The sequence below is a fragment of the Ranitomeya imitator genome, chromosome 1 (assembly GCF_032444005.1).
Source record: "Ranitomeya imitator isolate aRanImi1 chromosome 1, aRanImi1.pri, whole genome shotgun sequence".
In the NCBI taxonomy this organism is placed as follows: Eukaryota; Metazoa; Chordata; class Amphibia; order Anura; family Dendrobatidae; genus Ranitomeya; species Ranitomeya imitator.
This window is the reverse complement of record NC_091282.1, coordinates 874179189-874202524: the sequence shown is the minus strand read 5'-3', so window position 1 is coordinate 874202524 and position 23336 is coordinate 874179189. Positions and strand designations below refer to the sequence as shown.

Here is a 23336-nt window from a genome sequence, read left to right as displayed (position 1 = left end):
TAACCCGACCGCACCACGACGGGGCAAGCATAGGCGTCACAGTGAGCTTGACACAACCCGGAAACAGCTGGCGGTGCTGAAACCAGGCTTGGCACGAGGGAGTACCTGTGTCAAGAACACTGCCGAGAACCAGCTGGCGGTGCTGGAACCCAGATGCGTTGCCCCAGTGTGCAAGAGCCAATGGCACGACCGAGGACCAGCTGGCGGTGCTGGAACCCGATTACTAAGCTGTAGGTGCCCGCGCTTAAAAGCACTACCAAGGACCGCCTGACGTTGGCGGAACTCGGATACCCAGGAGGAGGCACCTAAGCCAAAGGCTCGGCCTGGAACCAGCTGACGGTGCTGGAACCAGGTGGTGGACCTGAAGGTCCACAGGAGAGGAGAGAACAGCTAGGCCGCGAGGCAGCCGCAGTTACCGAACCCCAACAGTCCTACAGGGGGAGCTGGGCCTACTGGCACTACAGAACCAGCCTTGACTGCCAGTTCACGCAGCCCACATAGGAAGCTCCTAAACTGGAGGCACCCTGGAGTTGGCTAACCCGACCGCACCACGACGGGGCAAGCATAGGCGTCTCAGTGAGCTTGACACAACCCGGAAACAGCTGGCGGTGCTGAAACCAGGCTTGGCACGAGGGAGTACCTGTGTCAAGAACACTGCCGAGAACCAGCTGGCGGTGCTGGAACCCAGATGCGTTGCCCCAGTGTGCAAGAGCCAATGGCAAGACCGAGGACCAGCTGACGGTGCTGGAACACGGTTACTAAGCTGTAGGTGCCCGCGCTTAAAAGCACTACCAAGGACCGCCTGACGTTGGCGGAACTCGGATACCCAGGAGGAGGCACCTAAGCCAAAGGCTCGGCCTGGAACCAGCTGACGGTGCTGGAACCAGGTGGTGGACCCCAAGGCCCACAGGAGAGGAGAGAACAGCTAGGCCGCGAGGCAGCCGCAGTTACCGAACCCCAACAGTCCTACAGGGGGAGCTGGGCCTACTGGCACTACAGAACCAGCCTTGACTACCAGTTCACGCAGCCCACATAGGAAGCTCCTAAACTGGAGGCACCCTGGAGTTGGCTAACCCGACCGCACCACGACGGGGCAAGCATAGGCGTCTCAGCGAGCTTGACACAACCCGGAAACAGCTGACGGTGCTGAAACCAGGCTTGGCACGAGGGAGTACCTGTGACAAGAACACTGCCGAGAACCAGCTGGCGGTGCTGGAACCCAGATGCGTTGCCTATTAAAGATTGTCTTCCTAGAGCCCCAACTAGCGGTGTTGGAGCTAAGGGTAAGCAGGGGGAGCAGAGTGTAGGCCGAAGCCTGCACTGGAGGCAGCTTTGTGTCTGCGTTGCGTTTGCAGGACACTTTGCCGGCTACACAGTGGGGGAACAGCTGGCGTTGCTGAACCCCACTAACACAATGGCGTGTGTTTTTCTCTGTGCAGCTAGCACTTGCGGTCAAAAACTAGCGATGTTAGAGCCCGTGTTGAAGCAGGAGGAGGAGGAGAGGAGCAGAGTGTAGGCCGAAGCCTATTTGAACCAATTTCAAAGGAAACCTTTAACCCCCCCTCAGGTGTTACAAAGTACAAGAGACACACCTTGTGCAGTATTAATGCTGCACAAGTGAAAGGTTGCTCTATTAATATGTCTACTTGCACACGCTGAATGAAAGACGTACACAATTTAGCCCATTCTACAGTCAAACTGTAGTGGATGCGTGACTTGGCTTTTTAAGGAGACGCAGCACAGGTGTCCCAAATAACGCCTTGGTGCTTGGCGCAGCTTCCTGAGCGTTGTTATTTGCTGTACAGGAGTCTGCGCTCTTGTGTTATCCCTTGGCAATGCCCTGTTAGAGCTGCCCGTCTTATGACCTCATTTCATGTTGGCCGGTGCGGTTAACGATGGCCATAAATCCCAGACCCACAGTGCCTTTTCATAAAGTCACACTGCGGTGCTGTGATTCGTGGCCTTGAGCAGTAAATATTTTGGCCGCTCACACACGTCCTTACACCTGCTTCAGACTGGGCGGCCTCTGCTGATCCCTTCTCGCATGCCGCGGCCATGAGGCTGCACAGTCTGAAGAAGGCGGAAGGAGATGAGTTAAGACAGGTGAAGATATGCACTGCTCGTGCCCATCAATCACACCCTCGCAGTCAAAATAAGACAACGAGGAGCATTGTTTCAGGCAGGGCGGACGCACAGGCGCAACAAGCCAACCAATGATGTCAGAAGACGGGAAGCGCTACCAAGGGGGGTGCTGCGTATCATTAGAAAGGAAAGTCACACCTCAGGGACAGTGGAATGGTCTCAATGAGACACATTTTGTACGTTTTGAGTTCCACGTGGGCAAGGACAAAAAGTCAGCCACCTTGTACAAATGCAGCAGTACTGCTGTACAAGGTGGCTGTTATACATAGAAACACCTGGGGGTGGGGGGCAGGCTCCCTTCAATTTCAGTTCATGTGCCTGCGTGGCGTTTGCAGGACACGTTGCCAGCTACACAGCAGGGGAACAGCTGGCGGTGCTGAACCCCACTAACACATTGGCTGGTGTTTTTCTCTGTGCAGCTAGCATGTCCGGGCAGAAACTGGCGTTGTTTGAGCTCAGGGTCAGCAGGAGGAGGAAAGAAGCAAAGTGTAGGCCGAAGCCTGCACTGGTGGCAGCTTTTGTTCAGTTGTGCCAGCGTGGCTTGTGCTGGACACGATGCCGACTACACAGCAGGGGAACAGCTGGCGGTGCTGAACCCCACTAACACATTGGCTGGTGTTTTTCTCTGTGCAGCTAGCATGTCCGGGCAGAAACTGGCGTTGTTTGAGCCCAGGGTCAGCAGGAGGAGGAGAGGAGCAAAGTGTAGGCCGAAGCCTGCACTGGTGGCAGCTTTTGTTCTGTTGTGCCAGCGTGGCTTGTGCTGGACACGTTGCCGACTACACAGCAGGGGAACAGCTGGCGTTGCTGAACCCCACTAACACATTGACTGGTGTTTTTCTCTGTGCAGCTAGCAGTTGCGGGCAAAAACTAGCGGTGTTTGAGCCCAGGGTCAGCAGGAGGAGTAGAGGAGCAGAGTGTAGGCCGAAGCCTAGTTGAACCAATTTCAAAGGTTACCTTTAACCCCCCCTCAGGTGTTGCAAGGTACAAGAGCCACACCTTGAACAGCATTAATGATGCACAAGTCAAAGGTTGCTCTATTTAATTTTGCTCCTTGCACACGCTGAATTAAACACGTACACTATTTACCCATTATACTGTCAAACAGTAGTGGAGGCGTGACTAGTCTACTAGTCTTTTTAAGGAGACGCAGCACAGGTGTACAAATTTACACCTAGGTGCTGTGCGCAGATTCCTTACCGTTGTTATTTGCAGTACAGGAAACTGCGCTCTTGTGTTATCCCTTGGCAATACCCTGTTAGTGCAGGCCGTCTCATGACCTCATTTCATGTTGGCCGGTGCGGTTAACGATGGCCATAAATCCCAGACCCACAGTGGCTTTTCCTAGAGTCACACTGCGGTGCTGGGATTCGTGGCCTTGTGCAGTAAATATGTTCGCCGGTCACACATGTCCTTACACCTGCTTCAGACTGGGCGGCCTCAGCTGATCCCTTATCGCATGCCGCGGCCATGAGGCCGCACAGTCAGAAGAAGGCGGAAGGAGGGGAGTGAAGACAGGGGAACATATGCACTGCTCGTGCACATCAATCACACCCTCGCATTCAAAATATATGAGACAACGGGGGGCGTTGTGTCGGGCAGGGGGGACGCACAGGCACAGCCAGCCAACCAATGATGTCAGGAGACGGGCAGCGCTAACAATGGGGGTGCTGCGTGTCATTAAAAAGGAAAGCGTTATGGAAAAAAATAAAGAACAGACACAGCAGCGCCAGCCACACTACACACTGACTGCAGGGCGCGGGAGCGCCGCATATTTACTGCACGTATAAAGGTAATAAGTCTTCCCCTCTTCTACCATTTATTGGTTTAGCTACCATTACATTTATTTACGTACATTTCCCTTACAGTACTATGCCTTACATTTCCACAGACCCCACACAGGGCTTTCTTTGCGTGATATACACACAGCTTACTGGCATCTAAGGTATATATTATACATCATTTCATCTATAGCCTCTCATTATCTATGTATCCTCCCTATATACCCTCCATCTCACGTACCTCTGTCTTCTCCACAGTATATGCCTCTACCTACCAGGATCTTTTCCTCTCCTCTGTGCACATTGAAGGTAAATTGTATCTAGTAAAATTGCCCAAGTGTACTGTCATATGGTCTTGCTTCAGGAGTCTTAGCCTTACCCTGTTATCATGTTTCTAACCTCATGTCTTCCTTGCTGACATACGAAGTGTTATATATTATGGAAGTATATCAGATTACGCTGCAGTTACTATGACTTTTTTTCCCCCCCCTTTTCCCCTTTATTTTATTTTGCATTTTTCTCTCTTATCCAGGATGGGAACTTTATTTTTGTTGGACTTTAAATACGGTGTATTTCATATATTGTATGTTCATGTATTTTTTTGTCTGTTCTTTATTTTTTTCCATAGCGATTATATGATTAAGGCCCTGGCAGGGCCGAAACGTCATTATAATTACCTTTGGTCGCTTTTCATGTCACCTAATTCCACTTTATATAAATAAATCCTTCACTATTCGCAATATATATACAGAGTGTGCGGTGTACTATATTTTATATGTACGTGGGGCTGTCATAGCCCACTACACCTGCACCTCGCTCCCTTATTACCCTGAGTGCGCGCCAATTTTCTTTACATATCTTGCTATAGTCTTGGCTGCTGCACCGGGTTGCCCTAATGTCCACTACCACCTTTGCTTACGATACAGCCACTAGTGCCAGTATCATTTCATCAGTAACTGGTTCCACTGAGTTCCTCAAAACACCCGCAACGGATTTGAGAACCAGGGATTACGAGAAGACTAAGCGTAAGCTAGTCTCATATGACTTGCACTGCACTACCCTTGCCGAATATTTTCGTCAGAACAAAATTCCTAGAGGATTGAGATGTAATCTGCGACCTACTCTATTCGCAGACAATCCTGAATTCTGTGACAGGTATAAACAAATTCTCAATAAATGCTCACTAGACATTATTGTCCTGACAATTGAATACCTCCAAAAGGAAATTATTGACGTTCAAAAAAGTATCCAGGCCATCGAGACCCAGCTGACTACCACACTTTCATCTACGGATTGGACCGCACTCAAAACAAAAACGGACAAAGCCATCGCAGAGTTCGAGAAAAACCTACAGGAAAGAAAGAGACTTAAGTTCCAGCGAGACAGTGAGGACTACGCCAACGACAAGGTGTACAGATGGAGCGACTCCTCCAACACCCCAAATTGGCGGCAGCGCTACAACTCCAGGAGACCAGGATCCTTCAGCTCCGGCAGCGACTCCTCCACCGGTTCCAACAGGCAACATTTTTTAGCCACAGGCCGCAGGGGCGGACGATATCAAACAAACCCACCCGAAGAGCGCGGCGACAGAATGGTGACCCGAAGCCAGGTAAGCCAACCAATCAAGTGGTCAACATCTCCAGCTATTCCCTGTCACCAGCGGAACTAACGGTCCTACAGAAAGGATTATCTTTCTGTCCGACGCCCCACTGGGATCCATTCCAACTTGAAAAAGACCTGCATCGATTCTACAGATCGATTAGACTTAAGACTCACTTTGGCAACATGCCAACAATGGACACAGCTGGCAGGCCCTCCGGACTTTCTGACACCATCCCGGCATTATCCATTTTTTCTCTGGGACTTCGTAACGTCAGCACCTTTTCACCTCCTCACTCTTATCATGCCGTTGAAACATTTATTTCTCTTGTAGACCGTGACATCAAATCCTTATCACATGAACAAAGATTGGGATTCTTTCCAACACATACCAACATGACACTTGAAGAGAAACAGGCACTCTCTGCAATACGGTCTAATAATACAATTACCATAAAACCTGCTGACAAAGGGGGTGCTACAGTTGTAATGGACCGGTCACAATACCGTAGCGAGATACTTAGGCAACTGTCAGACACCAATACCTATAGGTCCATCCCTAGAGACCCCACTACAGTTATCACCAAAAAAATTAAGGACCTCGTTGGAGTATACCTGGACAACGGTACTATCGATAGCAAGACGGCTACATTCTTACAGAACCCCCACCCAATAATCCCAGTTTTTTACGTCCTTCCTAAAATACACAAATCTCTACATAACCCCCCTGGCAGACCTATCGTGGCCTCAACCGGTTCAGTCCTTTCACCACTGTCCATATTTCTCGAAAAAATTCTGACACCACTAACAAAAAACACTAGATCCTATATATTAGACACCAACCAATTTCTTGAGAAAATCAAACAGATACATCAGGTACCTCCCCACAGCCTTCTCGTCACCATGGACGTGAACAGTCTATATACATCCATAACCCACGAGAAAGGTATACGAGCCACCAGAGAGCTCCTGGCACGATCTGATATGTCTCAGAATGCTATATCCTTTTGTCTTGAACTTCTAAATATGGTCTTATTTGAAAATTATTTCCTATATGAGGACACATATTATGTCCAGTTGTGCGGGACCGCCATGGGTTCTAATGTGGCTCCGGCCTACGCTAATGCGTATATGGATTACTTCGAATCACATTACGTCTATAATAATGAGTCCTTTTCCCAACATGCTTTAGACTACTGTAGATACATAGATGATGTTTTCCTAATTTGGACAGGGTCATCAGATACCCTCGACTCATTCTTTTCTACCCTTAACTCCACTTTCCAAGAACTTAAATTCACGATCCATACCCATGCAACGGAAATTGCTTTCCTGGACACCTTGGTATTGAAAGACACCAACGGATTCCTACAAACGGACCTGTATACAAAACCCACGGACTGTAACAGCTTGCTACTTTATTCCAGCTGCCATCCCACCACCACTAAAAACAGTTTGCCCAGATCTCAATTTAAAAGAGTGTCCCGCATTGTAACGGACCCTGAGACGCGACAAGTCAGATTAACGTCCATGGCACAGAAATTCAGCGACAGGAATTATCCTTCTACTCTCCTGACGCAGGAACTCAACAGGTCCTCCGGTCCACCCACTAGCCCCACGCCACGCCATCCCCAGGAAAGGATACCGTTTGTCCATACCCATCATCCCTTCATGACTAAAATATACTCCGTCATCAAAAAACATTGGCCCCTTCTAGGTAGGGCCCACCCCGAAATCCCGTCTTTTAAGGTACCCGCACTTATGAGCACGAGGAGACCACCTAATATCCGCGATCAAATTGTCAGGGCTGATATGGGCAGCACACACCGGATACCTACCCAACAATTTTTAGGCTCACGACGCAACGGGACCTTCCCATGTTTGAACTGTGCTGCTTGCTCAAACGTAATAAAATCAGACAACGTGACCCACCCTAGGACTGGGAAGTCATATCCCATCCGTGGATTTTACACATGCGATTCTAATTTCGTGGTCTATACCATCAAATGCCCCTTCGGCCTACTGTACGTGGGCGAAACCACGCAACATATACGCGATAGAATCGCTAGCCATAAGTCCACCATCAGGTGTAACAAAACATGGCTTCCCCTACCTGACCACTTTATTAAGGCGAGACACACGGTGGCCCAACTTAAATTCCAGGTTTTGGAGCAGGTACCCCGACCTAGACGGGGTGGCAATCATATCAAACAATTAAAATCTAGGGAGACTTATTGGATATATACATTGGATACACTTGCACCTAGGGGTCTCAATAGGGAAATAGATTGGCTGATATAGTTCTTTAAGCCTATTGATATTGTCCTTTTCTTTCCCCGCAGATCCGTTGATCACCCCGGTGAGTCCCCTAGCCACATTACTCTAGCTATGTCCATATTTTCATTTCATACATGACCCCTTGTTAGTCTATCTATGTAGTAATCGTACCCTTATTATCGCTCATGTTATTTCTGCCACACTGCATTTTGTCTTATTTACATGCACTACCCTTTTCTACATTACAGTTCTAGCACTAGGTTCAATTTATTACCTTTTGTGCCTGCCCTACACTTTCAATGTCACCACTATACCATGCAATCATAGGTGACACTGCCCATGCTAGCGCATTGGCTTCGCTTTCCATGGCTGTGCATTACAGCGCCTGGGTTCCCCAGCAACCAGGCATCAACAATATCGCCGGCCGCGCATGCGCAGTAGCGCTCCGGAGCCGCCTGCATCACTTCCGGTACCGCAGGTCCTACTTCCGGTTTGCGCCTTCATAACACAGCAGCGCCAGCCACACTACACACTGACTGCAGGGCGCGGGAGCGCCGCATATTTACTGCACGTATAAAGGTAATAAGTCTTCCCCTCTTCTACCATTTATTGGTTTAGCTACCATTACATTTATTTACGTACATTTCCCTTACAGTACTATGCCTTACATTTCCACAGACCCCACACAGGGCTTTCTTTGCGTGATATACACACAGCTTACTGGCATCTAAGGTATATATTATACATCATTTCATCTATAGCCTCTCATTATCTATGTATCCTCCCTATATACCCTCCATCTCACGTACCTCTGTCTTCTCCACAGTATATGCCTCTACCTACCAGGATCTTTTCCTCTCCTCTGTGCACATTGAAGGTAAATTGTATCTAGTAAAATTGCCCAAGTGTACTGTCATATGGTCTTGCTTCAGGAGTCTTAGCCTTACCCTGTTATCATGTTTCTAACCTCATGTCTTCCTTGCTGACATACGAAGTGTTATATATTATGGAAGTATATCAGATTACGCTGCAGTTATTATGACTTTTTTTCCCCCCCTTTTCCCCTTTATTTTATTTTGCATTTTTCTCTCTTATCCAGGATGGGAACTTTATTTTTGTTGGACTTTAAATACGGTGTATTTCATATATTGTATGTTCATGTATTTTTTTGTCTGTTCTTTATTTTTTTCCATAGCGATTATATGATTAAGGCCCTGGCAGGGCCGAAACGTCATTATAATTACCTTTGGTCGCTTTTCATGTCACCTAATTCCACTTTATATAAATAAATCCTTCACTATTCGCAATATATATACAGAGTGTGCGGTGTACTATATTTTATATGTACGTGGGGCTGTCATAGCCCACTACACCTGCACCTCGCTCCCTTATTACCCTGAGTGCGCGCCAATTTTCTTTACATATCTTGCTATAGTCTTGGCTGCTGCACCGGGTTGCCCTAATGTCCACTACCACCTTTGTTTATGATACAGCCACTAGTGCCAGTATCATTTCATCAGTAACTGGTTCCACTGAGTTCCTCAAAACACCCGCAACGGATTTGAGAACCAGGGATTACGAGAAGACTAAGCGTAAGCTAGTCTCATATGACTTGCACTGCACTACCCTTGCCGAATATTTTCGTCAGAACAAAATTCCTAGAGGATTGAGATGTAATCTGCGACCTACTCTATTCGCAGACAATCCTGAATTCTGTGACAGGTATAAACAAATTCTCAATAAATGCTCACTAGACATTATTGTCCTGACAATTGAATACCTCCAAAAGGAAATTATTGACGTTCAAAAAAGTATCCAGGCCATCGAGACCCAGCTGACTACCACACTTTCATCTACGGATTGGACCGCACTCAAAACAAAAACGGACAAAGCCATCGCAGAGTTCGAGAAAAACCTACAGGAAAGAAAGAGACTTAAGTTCCAGCGAGACAGTGAGGACTACGCCAACGACAAGGTGTACAGATGGAGCGACTCCTCCAACACCCCAAATTGGCGGCAGCGCTACAACTCCAGGAGACCAGGATCCTTCAGCTCCGGCAGCGACTCCTCCACTGGTTCCAACAGGCAACATTTTTTAGCCACAGGCCGCAGGGGCGGACGATATCAAACAAACCCACCCGAAGAGCGCGGCGACAGAATGGTGACCCGAAGCCAGGTAAGCCAACCAATCAAGTGGTCAACATCTCCAGCTATTCCCTGTCACCAGCGGAACTAACGGTCCTACAGAAAGGATTATCTTTCTGTCCGACGCCCCACTGGGATCCATTCCAACTTGAAAAAGACCTGCATCGATTCTACAGATCGATTAGACTTAAGACTCACTTTGGCAACATGCCAACAATGGACACAGCTGGCAGGCCCTCCGGACTTTCTGACACCATCCCGGCATTATCCATTTTTTCTCTGGGACTTCGTAACGTCAGCACCTTTTCACCTCCTCACTCTTATCATGCCGTTGAAACATTTATTTCTCTTGTAGACCGTGACATCAAATCCTTATCACATGAACAAAGATTGGGATTCTTTCCAACACATACCAACATGACACTTGAAGAGAAACAGGCACTCTCTGCAATACGGTCTAATAATACAATTACCATAAAACCTGCTGACAAAGGGGGTGCTACAGTTGTAATGGACCGGTCACAATACCGTAGCGAGATACTTAGGCAACTGTCAGACACCAATACCTATAGGTCCATCCCTAGAGACCCCACTACAGTTATCACCAAAAAAATTAAGGACCTCGTTGGAGTATACCTGGACAACGGTACTATCGATAGCAAGACGGCTACATTCTTACAGAACCCCCACCCAATAATCCCAGTTTTTTACGTCCTTCCTAAAATACACAAATCTCTACATAACCCCCCTGGCAGACCTATCGTGGCCTCAACCGGTTCAGTCCTTTCACCACTGTCCATATTTCTCGAAAAAATTCTGACACCACTAACAAAAAACACTAGATCCTATATATTAGACACCAACCAATTTCTTGAGAAAATCAAACAGATACATCAGGTCCCTCCCCACAGCCTTCTCGTCACCATGGACGTGAACAGTCTATATACATCCATAACCCACGAGAAAGGTATACGAGCCACCAGAGAGCTCCTGGCACGATCTGATATGTCTCAGAATGCTATATCCTTTTGTCTTGAACTTCTAAATATGGTCTTATTTGAAAATTATTTCCTATATGAGGACACATATTATGTCCAGTTGTGCGGGACCGCCATGGGTTCTAATGTGGCTCCGGCCTACGCTAATGCGTATATGGATTACTTCGAATCACATTACGTCTATAATAATGAGTCCTTTTCCCAACATGCTTTAGACTACTGTAGATACATAGATGATGTTTTCCTAATTTGGACAGGGTCATCAGATACCCTCGACTCATTCTTTTCTACCCTTAACTCCACTTTCCAAGAACTTAAATTCACGATCCATACCCATGCAACGGAAATTGCTTTCCTGGACACCTTGGTATTGAAAGACACCAACGGATTCCTACAAACGGACCTGTATACAAAACCCACGGACTGTAACAGCTTGCTACTTTATTCCAGCTGCCATCCCACCACCACTAAAAACAGTTTGCCCAGATCTCAATTTAAAAGAGTGTCCCGCATTGTAACGGACCCTGAGACGCGACAAGTCAGATTAACGTCCATGGCACAGAAATTCAGCGACAGGAATTATCCTTCTACTCTCCTGACGCAGGAACTCAACAGGTCCTCCAGTCCACCCACTAGCCCCACGCCACGCCATCCCCAGGAAAGGATACCGTTTGTCCATACCCATCATCCCTTCATGACTAAAATATACTCCGTCATCAAAAAACATTGGCCCCTTCTAGGTAGGGCCCACCCCGAAATCCCGTCTTTTAAGGTACCCGCACTTATGAGCACGAGGAGACCACCTAATATCCGCGATCAAATTGTCAGGGCTGATATGGGCAGCACACACCGGATACCTACCCAACAATTTTTAGGCTCACGACGCAACGGGACCTTCCCATGTTTGAACTGTGCTGCTTGCTCAAACGTAATAAAATCAGACAACGTGACCCACCCTAGGACTGGGAAGTCATATCCCATCCGTGGATTTTACACATGCGATTCTAATTTTGTGGTCTATACCATCAAATGCCCCTTCGGCCTACTGTACGTGGGCGAAACCACGCAACATATACGCGATAGAATCGCTAGCCATAAGTCCACCATCAGGTGTAACAAAACATGGCTGCCCCTACCTGACCACTTTATTAAGGCGAGACACACGGTGGCCCAACTTAAATTCCAGGTTTTGGAGCAGGTACCCCGACCTAGACGGGGTGGCAATCATATCAAACAATTAAAATCTAGGGAGACTTATTGGATATATACATTGGATACACTTGCACCTAGGGGTCTCAATAGGGAAATAGATTGGCTGATATAGTTCTTTAAGCCTATTGATATTGTCCTTTTCTTTCCCCGCAGATCCGTTGATCACCCCGGTGAGTCCCCTAGCCACATTACTCTAGCTATGTCCATATTTTCATTTCATACATGACCCCTTGTTAGTCTATCTATGTAGTAATCGTACCCTTATTATCGCTCATGTTATTTCTGCCACACTGCATTTTGTCTTATTTACATGCACTACCCTTTTCTACATTACAGTTCTAGCACTAGGTTCAATTTATTACCTTTTGTGCCTGCCCTACACTTTCAATGTCACCACTATACCATGCAATCATAGGTGACACTGCCCATACTAGCGCATTGGCTTCGCTTTCCATGGCTGTGCATTACAGCGCCTGGGTTCCCCAGCAACCAGGCATCAACAATATCGCCGGCCGCGCATGCGCAGTAGCGCTCCGGAGCCGCCTGCATCACTTCCGGTACCGCAGGTCCTACTTCCGGTTTGCGCCTTCATAACACAGCAGCGCCAGCCACACTACACACTGACTGCAGGGCGCGGGAGCGCCGCATATTTACTGCACGTATAAAGGTAATAAGTCTTCCCCTCTTCTACCATTTATTGGTTTAGCTACCATTACATTTATTTACGTACATTTCCCTTACAGTACTATGCCTTACATTTCCACAGACCCCACACAGGGCTTTCTTTGCGTGATATACACACAGCTTACTGGCATCTAAGGTATATATTATACATCATTTCATCTATAGCCTCTCATTATCTATGTATCCTCCCTATATACCCTCCATCTCACGTACCTCTGTCTTCTCCACAGTATATGCCTCTACCTACCAGGATCTTTTCCTCTCCTCTGTGCACATTGAAGGTAAATTGTATCTAGTAAAATTGCCCAAGTGTACTGTCATATGGTCTTGCTTCAGGAGTCTTAGCCTTACCCTGTTATCATGTTTCTAACCTCATGTCTTCCTTGCTGACATACAAAGTGTTATATATTATGGAAGTATATCAGATTACGCTGCAGTTACTATGACTTTTTTTCCCCCCCTTTTCCCCTTTATTTTATTTTGCATTTTTCTCTCTTATCCAGGATGGGAACTTTATTTTTGTTGGACTTTAAATACGGTGTATTTCATATATTGTATGTTCATGTATTTTTTTGTCTGTTCTTTATTTTTTTCCATAGCGATTATATGATTAAGGCCCTGGCAGGGCCGAAACGTCATTATAATTACCTTTGGTCGCTTTTCATGTCACCTAATTCCACTTTATATAAATAAATCCTTCACTATTCGCAATATATATACAGAGTGTGCGGTGTACTATATTTTATATGTACGTGGGGCTGTCATAGCCCACTACACCTGCACCTCGCTCCCTTATTACCCTGAGTGCGCGCCAATTTTCTTTACATTAAAAAGGAAAGTCACACCTCAGGGACATTGTAATGGTCTGTAATGAGACACATTTTGTACTTGTTGAGTTCCATGTGTGCAAGGAGAAAAAGTCAGCCACCTTGTACAAATGCAGCAGTACTGCTGTACAAGGTGGCTGTTATACATAGAAACACCTGGGGGGGTGGGGGGCAGGCTCCCTTCAATTTCAGTTCATGTGCCTGCGTGGCATTTGCAGGACACGTTGCCAGCTACACAGCAGGGGAACAGCTGGCGGTGCTGAACCCCACTAACACATTGGCTGGTGTTTTTCTCTGTGCAGCCAGCATGTCCGGGCAAAAACTGGCGTTGTTTGAGCCCAGGGTCAGCAGGAGGAGGAGAGGAGCAAAGTGTAGGCCGAAGCCTGCACTGGTGGCAGCTTTTGGTCAGTTGTGCCAGCGTGGTTTGTGCTGGACACGATGCCGACTACACAGCAGGGGAACAGCTGGCGGTGCTGAACCCCACTAACACATTGACTGGTGTTTTTCTCTGTGCAGCTAGCATGTCCGGGCAGAAACTGGCGGTGTTTGAGCCCGGGGTCAGCAGGAGGAGGAGAGGAGCAGAGTGTAGGCCGAAGCCTGCACTGGTGGCAGCTTTTGGTCGGTTGTGCCAGCGTGGCTTGTGCTGGACACGATGCCAACTACACAGCAGGGGAACAGCTGGCGGTGCTGAACCCCACGAACACATTGACTGGTGTTTTTCTCTGTGCAGCTAGCAGTTCCGGGCAGAAACTAGCGGTGTTTGAGCCCAGGGTCAGCAGGAGGAGTAGAGGAGCAGAGTGTAGGCCGAAGCCTAGTTGAACCAATTTCAAAGGTTACCTTTAACCCCCCCCTCAGGTGTTGCAAGGTACAAGAGCCACACTTTGAACAGCATTAATGATGCACAAGTCAAAGGTTGCTCTATTTAATTTTGCTCCTTGCACACGCTGAATTAAACACGTACACTATTTAGCCCATTATACTGTCAAACAGTAGTGGAGGCGTGACTACTAGTCTTTTTAAGGAGACGCAGCACAGGTGTACAAATTTACACCTAGGTGCTGTGCGCAGATTCCTTACCGTTGTTATTTGCAGTACAGGAAACTGCGCTCTTGTGTTATCCCTTGGCAATACCCTGTTAGTGCAGGCCGTCTCATGACCTCATTTCATGTTGGCCGGTGCGGTTAACGATGGCCATAAATCCCAGACCCACAGTGGCTTTTCCTAAAGTCACACTGCGGTGCTGGGATTCGTGGCCTTGTGCAGTAAATATGTTCGCCGGTCACACATGTCCTTACACCTGCTTCAGACTGGGCGGCCTCAGCTGATCCCTTATCGCATGCCGCGGCCATGAGGCCGCACAGTCAGAAGAAGGCGGAAGGAGGGGAGTGAAGACAGGGGAACATATGCACTGCTCGTGCCCATCAATCACACCCTCGCAGTCAAAATATATGAGACAACGGGGGGCGTTGTGTCGGGCAGGGGGGACGCACAAGCACAGCCAGCCAACCAATGATGTCAGGAGACGGGCAGCGCTAACAATGGGGGTGCTGCGTGTCATTAAAAAGGAAAGTCTCACATCAGGGACATTGTAATGGTCTGTAATGAGACACATTTTGTACTTGTTGAGTTCCACGTGTGCAAGGAGAAAAAGTCAGCCACCTTGTACAAATGCAGCAGTACTGCTGTACAAGGTGGCTGTTATACATAGAAACACCTGGGGGGGTGGGGGGCAGGCTCCCTTCAATTTCAGTTCATGTGCCTGCGTGGCGTTTGCAGGACACGTTGCCAGCTACACAGCAGGGGAACAGCTGGCGGTGCTGAACCCCACTAACACATTGGCTGGTGTTTTTCTCTGTGCAGCCAGCATGTCCGGGCAGAAACTGGCGTTGTTTGAGCCCAGGGTCAGCAGGAGGAGGAGAGGAGCAAAGTGTAGGCCGAAGCCTGCACTGGTGGCAGCTTTTGGTCAGTTGTGCCAGCGTGGCTTGTGCTGGACACGATGCCGACTACACAGCAGGGGAACAGCTGGTGGTGCTGAACCCCACTAACACATTGGCTGGTGTTTTTCTCTGTGCAGCTAGCATGTCCGGGTAGAAACTGGCGTTGTTTGAGCCCAGGGTCAGCAGGAGGAGGAGAGGAGCAGAGTGTAGGCCGAAGCCTAGTTGAACCAATTTCAAAGGTTACCTTTAACCCCCCCCTCAGGTGTTACAAGGTACAAGAGCCACACCTTGAACAGCATTAATGATGCACAAGTCAAAGGTTGCTCTATTTAATTTTGCTCCTTGCACACGCTGAAGAAAACACGTACACTATTTAGCCCATTATACTGTCAAACAGTAGTGGAGGCATGACTGACTACTAGTCTTTTTAAGGAGATGCAGCACAGGTGTCAAAATTTACACCTAGCTGCTGTGCGCAGATTCCTGAGCGTTGTTATTTGCTGTACAGGAGTCTGCGCTATTGGGATCCCTTGGCCATGCGCTGTGAGCACTTCCTGTCTTCTGACCTCATTTAATGTCGGCCGTTACGGTTAGCGATGGACATGAATCCCAGACCCACAGTGTGTTTTCAAAAAATCACACTGCGTGGCTGGGATTCGTGGCCTTGTTCAGTAAATATGTTTGACGCTCACACATGTCCTTACACCTGCTTCAGACTGGGCGGCCTCATCTGATCCCTTATCGCCTGCCGCGGCCATGAGGACACCCAGTCTGAAGAAGGCGGAAGGAGATGAGTGAACACAGGCAAACATATGCACTGCACATGCCCATCAATCACACCCTCGCTGTTCAAAAAAATAAGACACCGAGGGGCGTTGTTTCGAGCAGGGCAGACGCACAGGCGCAGCCAGCTAACCAATGATGTCAAAAGACGGGCAGCGCTAACAAGGGTGGTGCTGCGTATCATTAGAAAGGAAAGTCACACCTCAGGGACAGTGGAATGGTCTCAATGAGACACATTTTGTACGTGTTGAGTTCCACGTGGGCAAGGAGAAAAAGTCAGCCACCTTGTACAAATGCAGCAGTACTGCTGTACAAGGTGGCTGTTTTACATAGAAACACCTGGGGGTGGGGGGCAGGCTCCCTTCAATTTCAGTTCATGTGCCTGCGTGGCGTTTGCAGGTCACGTTGCAAGCTACACAGCAGGGGAACAGCTGGCGGTGCTGAACCCCACTGACACATTGACTGGTGTTTTTCTCTGTGCAGCTCGCATGTCCGGGCAAAAACTGGCAGTGTTAGAGCCCAGGGTCAGCAGGAGGAGGAGAGGAGCAATGTGTAGGCCGAAGCCTGCACTGGTGGCAGCTTTTGTTCTGTTGTGCCAGCGTGGCTTGTGCTGGACACGATGCCGGCTACACAGCGGGGGAACAGCTGGCGGTGCTGAACCCCACTAACACATTGGCTGGTGTTTTTCTCTGTGCAGCTAGCACTTCCGGGCAGAAACTGGCGGTGTTTGAGCCCAGGGTCAGCAGGAGGAGGAGAGGAGCAGAGTGTAGGCCGAAGCCTGCACTGGTGGCAGCTTTTGGTCAGTTGTGCCAGCGTGGCTTGTGCTGGATACGATGCCGACTACACAGCAGGGGAACAGCTGGCGGTGCTGAACCTCACTAACACATTGACTGGTGTTTTTCTCTGTGCAGCTAGCAGTTCCGGGCAAAAACTAGCGGTGTTTGAGCCCAGGGTCAGCAGGAGAGGAGCAGAGTGTAGGCCGAAGCCTAGTTGAACCAATTTCAAAGGTTACCTTTAACCCCCCTCAGGTGTTGCAAGGTACAAGAGCCACACCTTGTGCAGCATTAATGCTGCACAAGTAAAAGGTTGCTCTATTTGTTTTGCTCCTTGCACACGCTGACTAAAACACGTACACTATTTAGCCCATTATACTGTCAAACAGTTGTGGAGGCGTGACTTGTCTTTTTAAGGAGACGCAGCACAGGTGTCAAAATTTGCACCTAGGTACTGGGCGCAGATTCCTGAGCGTTGTTATTTGCTGTACAGGAGTCTGCGCTATTGTGATCCCTTGGCCATGCGCTGTGAGCGCTTCCTGTCTTCTGACCTCATTTCATTTCGGCCGTTGCGGTTAGCGATGGACATGAATCCCAGACCCACAGTGTGTTTTCAAAAAATCACACTGCGTGGCTGGGATTCGTGGCCTTGTGCAGTAAATAGGTTTGCCGCTTACACATGTCCTTACACCTGCTCCAGACTGGGCGGCCTCAGCTGATCCCTTATCGCCTACCACGGCCAGGAGGCCGCACAGTCTGAAGAAGGCGGAAGGAGATGAGTTAAGACAGGCGAACATATGCACTGCTCGTGCCCATAAACCACACCCTCGCTGACAAAATAAATATGACAACGAGGGGCGTTGTTTCTAGCAGGGCGGATGCACAGGCGCAGCCAGCTAACCATGATGACAAAAGACGGGAAACGCTACCAAGGGGGGTGCTGCGTATCATTAGAAAGGAAAGTCACACCTCAGGGACAGTGGAATGGTCTCAATGAGACACATTTTGTACGTGTTGAGTTCCACGTGGGCAAGGAGAAAAAGTCAGCCACCTTGTACAAATGCAGCAGTACTGCTGTACTAGGTGGCTGTTATACATAGAAACACCTGGGGGGGTGGGGCCAGGTTCCCTTTAATTTCAGTTCATGTGCCTGCGTGGCGTTTGCAGGTCACGTTGCCGGCTACACAGCAGGGGAACAGCTGGCGTTGCTGAACCCCACTAACACATTGGCTGGTGTTTTTCTCTGTGCAGCTAGCACTTCCGGGCAAAAACTAGCGGTGTTTGAGCCCAGGGTCAGCAGGAGGAGGAGAGGAGCAGAGTGTAGGCCGAAGCCTGCACTGTTGGCAGCTTTTGTTCTGTTGTGCCAGCGTGGCTTGTGCTGGACACGTTGCCGACTACACAGCAGGGGAACAGCTGGCGGTGCTGAACCCCACTGACACATCACCTAGTGTTTTTTCTGTGTAGACAACACTTCCAGGTGGCAACTGACAGTGTTGAAACCCAGGGAATCAAAGAGGAGCAGAGTGTAGGCCGAAGCCTGCAGTGGAGCAATTTGAAAGGGAACCTTTAACCCCCCCCCCCCCCAGGCATTTGTTGCTGAAAGAGCCATCTTGTACAGCAGTAATACTGCACATGGAAAATGTTGGCTCCGAAAATTATGCTCCTTGCAAACGCTGAAGTACACACTCATATAATGTGTCCCCTCACACCGTCAAACCATCCCGGAAGTGGGACTTTCCTTTGTAATGTGACACAGCACAACCGTCATTCCAACCCCCTTGGTGCCGGGCGCCACCTCCTCAACGTTGTTTGGTTCTGTCACGGAGCCCGCGCTGTAATGTTATCCCTTGGCCATGCACAGTTAGCGGTGCCCGTCTTCTGACATCATGTAGGTGTCAGGCTGGCAGTGCCTGTGCGTCCAAGCTGCCCGAAATCCAACCTTGCAGTGTCATCTAATGTAGTCCCACTGCGGGCCAGGGATCCATGGGCATGCGCAGTGCATATCATCGCCTCTCACTCACCTCCTTCCTGCTTCTTCAGACTGTGCGGCGTCACGGCCGTGGCATGCTATTAGGGATCAGCTGACGCCGCCTAGTCTGAAGAAGCGTGAAGAAGGGGAGTGAGAGGCTAGTATATGCACTGCGCATGGCCATGGATACCAGGCCCACTGTGGGATCACATTAGACGACACTGCGAGGTGTGATTTCGGGCAGCGTGGACGCACAGGCGCAGCCAGGACGACAACAAATGATGTCAGAGGACGGGCAGCGCAAACTGTGCATGGCCAAGGGATAACATAACAGCGCAGGGTCCATGACGGAATCAAACAACGCTAAGGAGGCAGCGCACGGTGCCAAGGGGGTAGCAATGACGGCTGTGCTGCGTCACATTACAAAGGAAAGTCCCACCTCCAGGACGGTTGGACGGTGTGAGGGGACACATTACATGAGTGTGTAGTTCAGCGTTTGCAAGGAGCATAATTTCAAGAACGACCTTTCCCTTGTGCAGTATTAGTGCTGCACATGGTGGCTCTTTCAGTAACAAACGCCTAGGGGGGGGGGGGGACAGGTCCCCTTACATTTTAGTTGTGCCAGCGTGGCGGTCGCATGACACGTTGCCGGATACACAGCTGGGGATCAGCTGACGTTACTGAACCCCAATAACAGAGGAGCGACTGTTGACTGTGCACACAGCACTTCCAGGCACCAACTGGCGGTGTTAGAGCCCAGGGACAGCAGGAGGAGCAGATTGGAGGTATTGCCGCACACACAGCTGGGGATCAGCTGACGTTACTGAACCCCAATAACAGAGGAGCGACTGTTGACTGTGCACACAGCACTTCCAGGCACCAACTGGCGGTGTTAGAGCCCAGGGACAGCAGGAGGAGCAGATTGGAGGTATTGCCGCACACACAGCTGGGGATCAGCTGACGTTACTGAACCCCAATAACAGAGGAGCGACTGTTGACTGTGCACACAGCACTTCCAGGCACCAACTGGCGGTGTTAGAGCCCAGGGACAGCAGGAGGAGCAGATTGGAGGTATTGCCGCACACACAGCTGGGGATCAGCTGACGTTACTGAACCCCAATAACAGAGGAGCGACTGTTGACTGTGCACACAGCACTTCCAGGCACCAACTGGCGGTGTTAGAGCCCAGGGACAGCAGGAGGAGCAGAGGAACAGAGTGTAGGCCGAAGCCTGATTGGAGCAAGTTGAAAGGAAACCTTTAACCCCCCCCCCCCAAGACGTTTGTAGCTGAAAGAGCCATCTTGTGCAGCACTAAGGATGCAAAAGGAAAAGGTTGCTCTTTTAATTATGCTCCTTGCAAACACCGAAGTAAACACTAAAAATGTGTCCCTTTATACCGTTAAACCGTTCCGGAGGTGCGAATTTCCTTCGTAATGGGACACAGCACAGCTGTCATTCCTATCCCCTTGATGCCGTGCGCTGCCTCCTCAGCGTTGTTTTAAGCTGTCACGGAGCCTGCGCTGTTCTGTTAGCCCTTGGCCATGCCCAATTAGCGCTGCCTGTCTTCTGACATAATTTGGTGTCAGGCTGTCAGTGCCTGTGCGTCCACGCTGCTCCAGATCCCACCTCGCAGTCTCGTCTAACGTAATCCCACTGCGGGCCTTGGAACCATGGGCATGCACAGTGCATAACCTCGACTCTCACTCCCCTCCTTCCCTCTTCTTCAGACTGTGCGGTGTCACGGCCGTGGCATGCTAGGGATCAGCTGACGGCGCACAGTCTAAAGAAGGCGGAGGGAAATGAGCGAGAGCCCGAGGGGAAGATATGCACTGCGCATGCCCATGGATCCCAGGCCCGCAGTGTGACTCAATCAGAAGACACTGCGAGGCGGGATCTCGGGCAGCGCGGCCGCACAGGCGCAGCCAGCCTGACACCAAATTATGTCAGAAGACAGGCAGCGCAAATAGGGCATGCCCAAGGGATAACAGAACAGCGCAGGCTCCGTGACAGCTTAAAACAACGCTGAGGAGGCAGCGCATGGCACCAAGGGGGTAGGAATGACGGCTGTGCTGCGTCACATTACGAAGGAAAGTCCCAGCTCCGGGACGGTATAACGGTATCAGTGAACACATTTTATAAGTGTTAAGTTCTGCGTGTGCAAAGAGCTAAAAAAAAAGAGCTACCTTTTCCTTGTGCAGCATTACTGCTGCACAAGATGGCTCTTTCAGTAACAAACGATGGGGGGGGGGGGGGGACAGGTTCCCTTACATTTAGGTTGTTGTGCCAGCGTGGCGGTCGCAGGACACATTGCCGGCTACACAGCTGGGGATCAGCTGACGTTACTGAAACCCAATAACACTGGGTCGTATGTTTTTACTGTGCAGCCTGCACTTCTGAGCCGCAACTGGCGGTGTTGGAGCCCAGGAATAGCAGTTCAGGTGGTAGAAAGATGAACACAGCAGGAGACCTGGATGACACCCAATTACTTAATCAGGCAGAGGAGTGGCAAATTCCTGCGAGATCCAGGCCTGGTTCATTTTCAGGAAAGTAAGCCGGTCAACGTTATCGGAGGATAGTCGCATGCGACGGTCTGTTAGTACACCACCTGCGGCACTAAAGACACGTTCCGATAAGACACTAGCCGCAGGGCAAGCCAGCACCTCCAATGCATACTGGCTTAGCTCTGGCCATGTATCCAGCTTAGAGACCCAAAACTTGAATGGGGAAGAGCCGTCTGGGAGTACAGTAAGAGGGCAAGCCATGTAGTCTGTCACCATCTGACGGAACCGTTGCCTCCTGCTGACTGGAGCCGCCGGTGATGGTGTAGACATTTGGGGCGGGCACACAAAAGTGTGCCAGAGTTGTGCCATACTGGGCTTGCCTTGGGCAGAGGCACTGCTTCTGCTCCCTCTTTGGGCAGAGCCTCCCCCACTGCCTCGACGCACTGAGCTGCTTTGTAAAGCACTAGCAGCACTCCTCTCAGTTGGACAGGAGAAGATGATGGAATTCACCAGTGTGTCGTGGTACTCCCGCAATTTACGCTCCCGGGTCAACGCAGGGATGAGGTTTTGGACGTTGTCCCGGTAGCGAGGATCGAGGAGGGTGAACACCCAATAATCAGGCATGTTGAGAATGTGGTCGATGCGGCGGTCGTTTCTCAGGCACTGCAGCATGAAATCCACCATGTGCTGCAGAGTGCCAACTGGCCCAGAAACGCTGTCCCCTGCTTGAGACATGATCTCTGCCCGCTCGTCATCACCCCACCCTCGCTGTACACACTGACCACTGGACAATTGTGTCGCTCCCTCCTCTGGACGGAGCTCTTCCTCCTCCATTGACTCCTCCTCATCCTCCTCACAAATTGGCCCCTGCGTACCCCTTTGTGAGGAACCACGTGGCGCTGACTCTCCAGAAGCTGATGGAAAAGGTGACTCCTCATCCTCCACCTCTTCCACCACATCATCCCTTAACCCTTGCAAAGTTTGCTGAAGCAGGCAGATAAGGGGGACAGTCATGCTGACTAGTGCATCATCTGTACTTGCCATCCGCGTGGAATAATCAAAAGGACGCAAAACCTGGCAGACGTCCTTCATAGTGGCCCACTCTGTGGTTGTGAAGTCTGATCGGCGCTGACTGCGACTTCTTTGCGCCTGATGCAGCTGGTACTCCATAACTGCTTGCTGCTGCTCACACAACCGCTCCAACATATGTAACGTGGAATTCCACCGGGTAGGTAGGTCACATATGATGCGGTGTTCCGGAAGGCGGAATCGGCGCTGCAGAGCAGCAATGCGGGATCTGGCCAAGCTGGAACGCCGCAAGTGAGCACACTCTAGGCGGACCTTGTGCAGCAGGGCATCAAGATCCGGATAGTCCCTCAGAAAACTCTGCACAACCAAATTGAGCACATGTGCCAGACATGGGATGTGAGTGAGGTTGCCAAGGGCCAAAGCTGCCACCAGATTTCGGCCATTGTCACACACTACCATGCCTGGCTGGAGATTCGCTGGCAGTAACCACACATCGCTCTCCTGCTTGATGGCATTCCAGAGCTCCTGCGCTGTGTGGCTTCGATGCCCCAATGAAACTAGTTTCAAGACGGCCTGCTGACGTTTGGCCACGGCTGTGCTCATGTCGGTCATAGGTAAACGTTCACGGGTCCATGTGGAGGTGGACTGTGACGGATCCTGCAGAGAGGAATCAGAGGAACTG

At 49.8% G+C, this 23336-nt stretch overlaps 3 long non-coding RNA genes across 3 annotated transcripts; all 3 read left to right on the top strand.

Moving 5' to 3' along the window:
* The first annotated feature begins 3905 nt into the window (after positions 1 to 3905).
* LOC138658184 (uncharacterized) lies at positions 3906 to 4221 on the top strand. The gene is made up of 3 exons (XR_011317379.1): positions 3906 to 3931; positions 4031 to 4084; positions 4179 to 4221. It is a non-coding gene; the product is annotated as an uncharacterized lncRNA (long non-coding RNA).
* Positions 4222 to 8349: 4128 nt separating this feature from the next.
* Positions 8350 to 8665, top strand: LOC138658183 (uncharacterized). The gene is made up of 3 exons (XR_011317378.1): positions 8350 to 8375; positions 8475 to 8528; positions 8623 to 8665. It is a non-coding gene; the product is annotated as an uncharacterized lncRNA (long non-coding RNA).
* Positions 8666 to 12792: 4127 nt separating this feature from the next.
* Positions 12793 to 13108, top strand: LOC138658182 (uncharacterized). Its single transcript, XR_011317377.1, has 3 exons — positions 12793 to 12818; positions 12918 to 12971; positions 13066 to 13108. It is a non-coding gene; the product is annotated as an uncharacterized lncRNA (long non-coding RNA).
* Positions 13109 to 23336: the final 10228 nt, after the last annotated feature.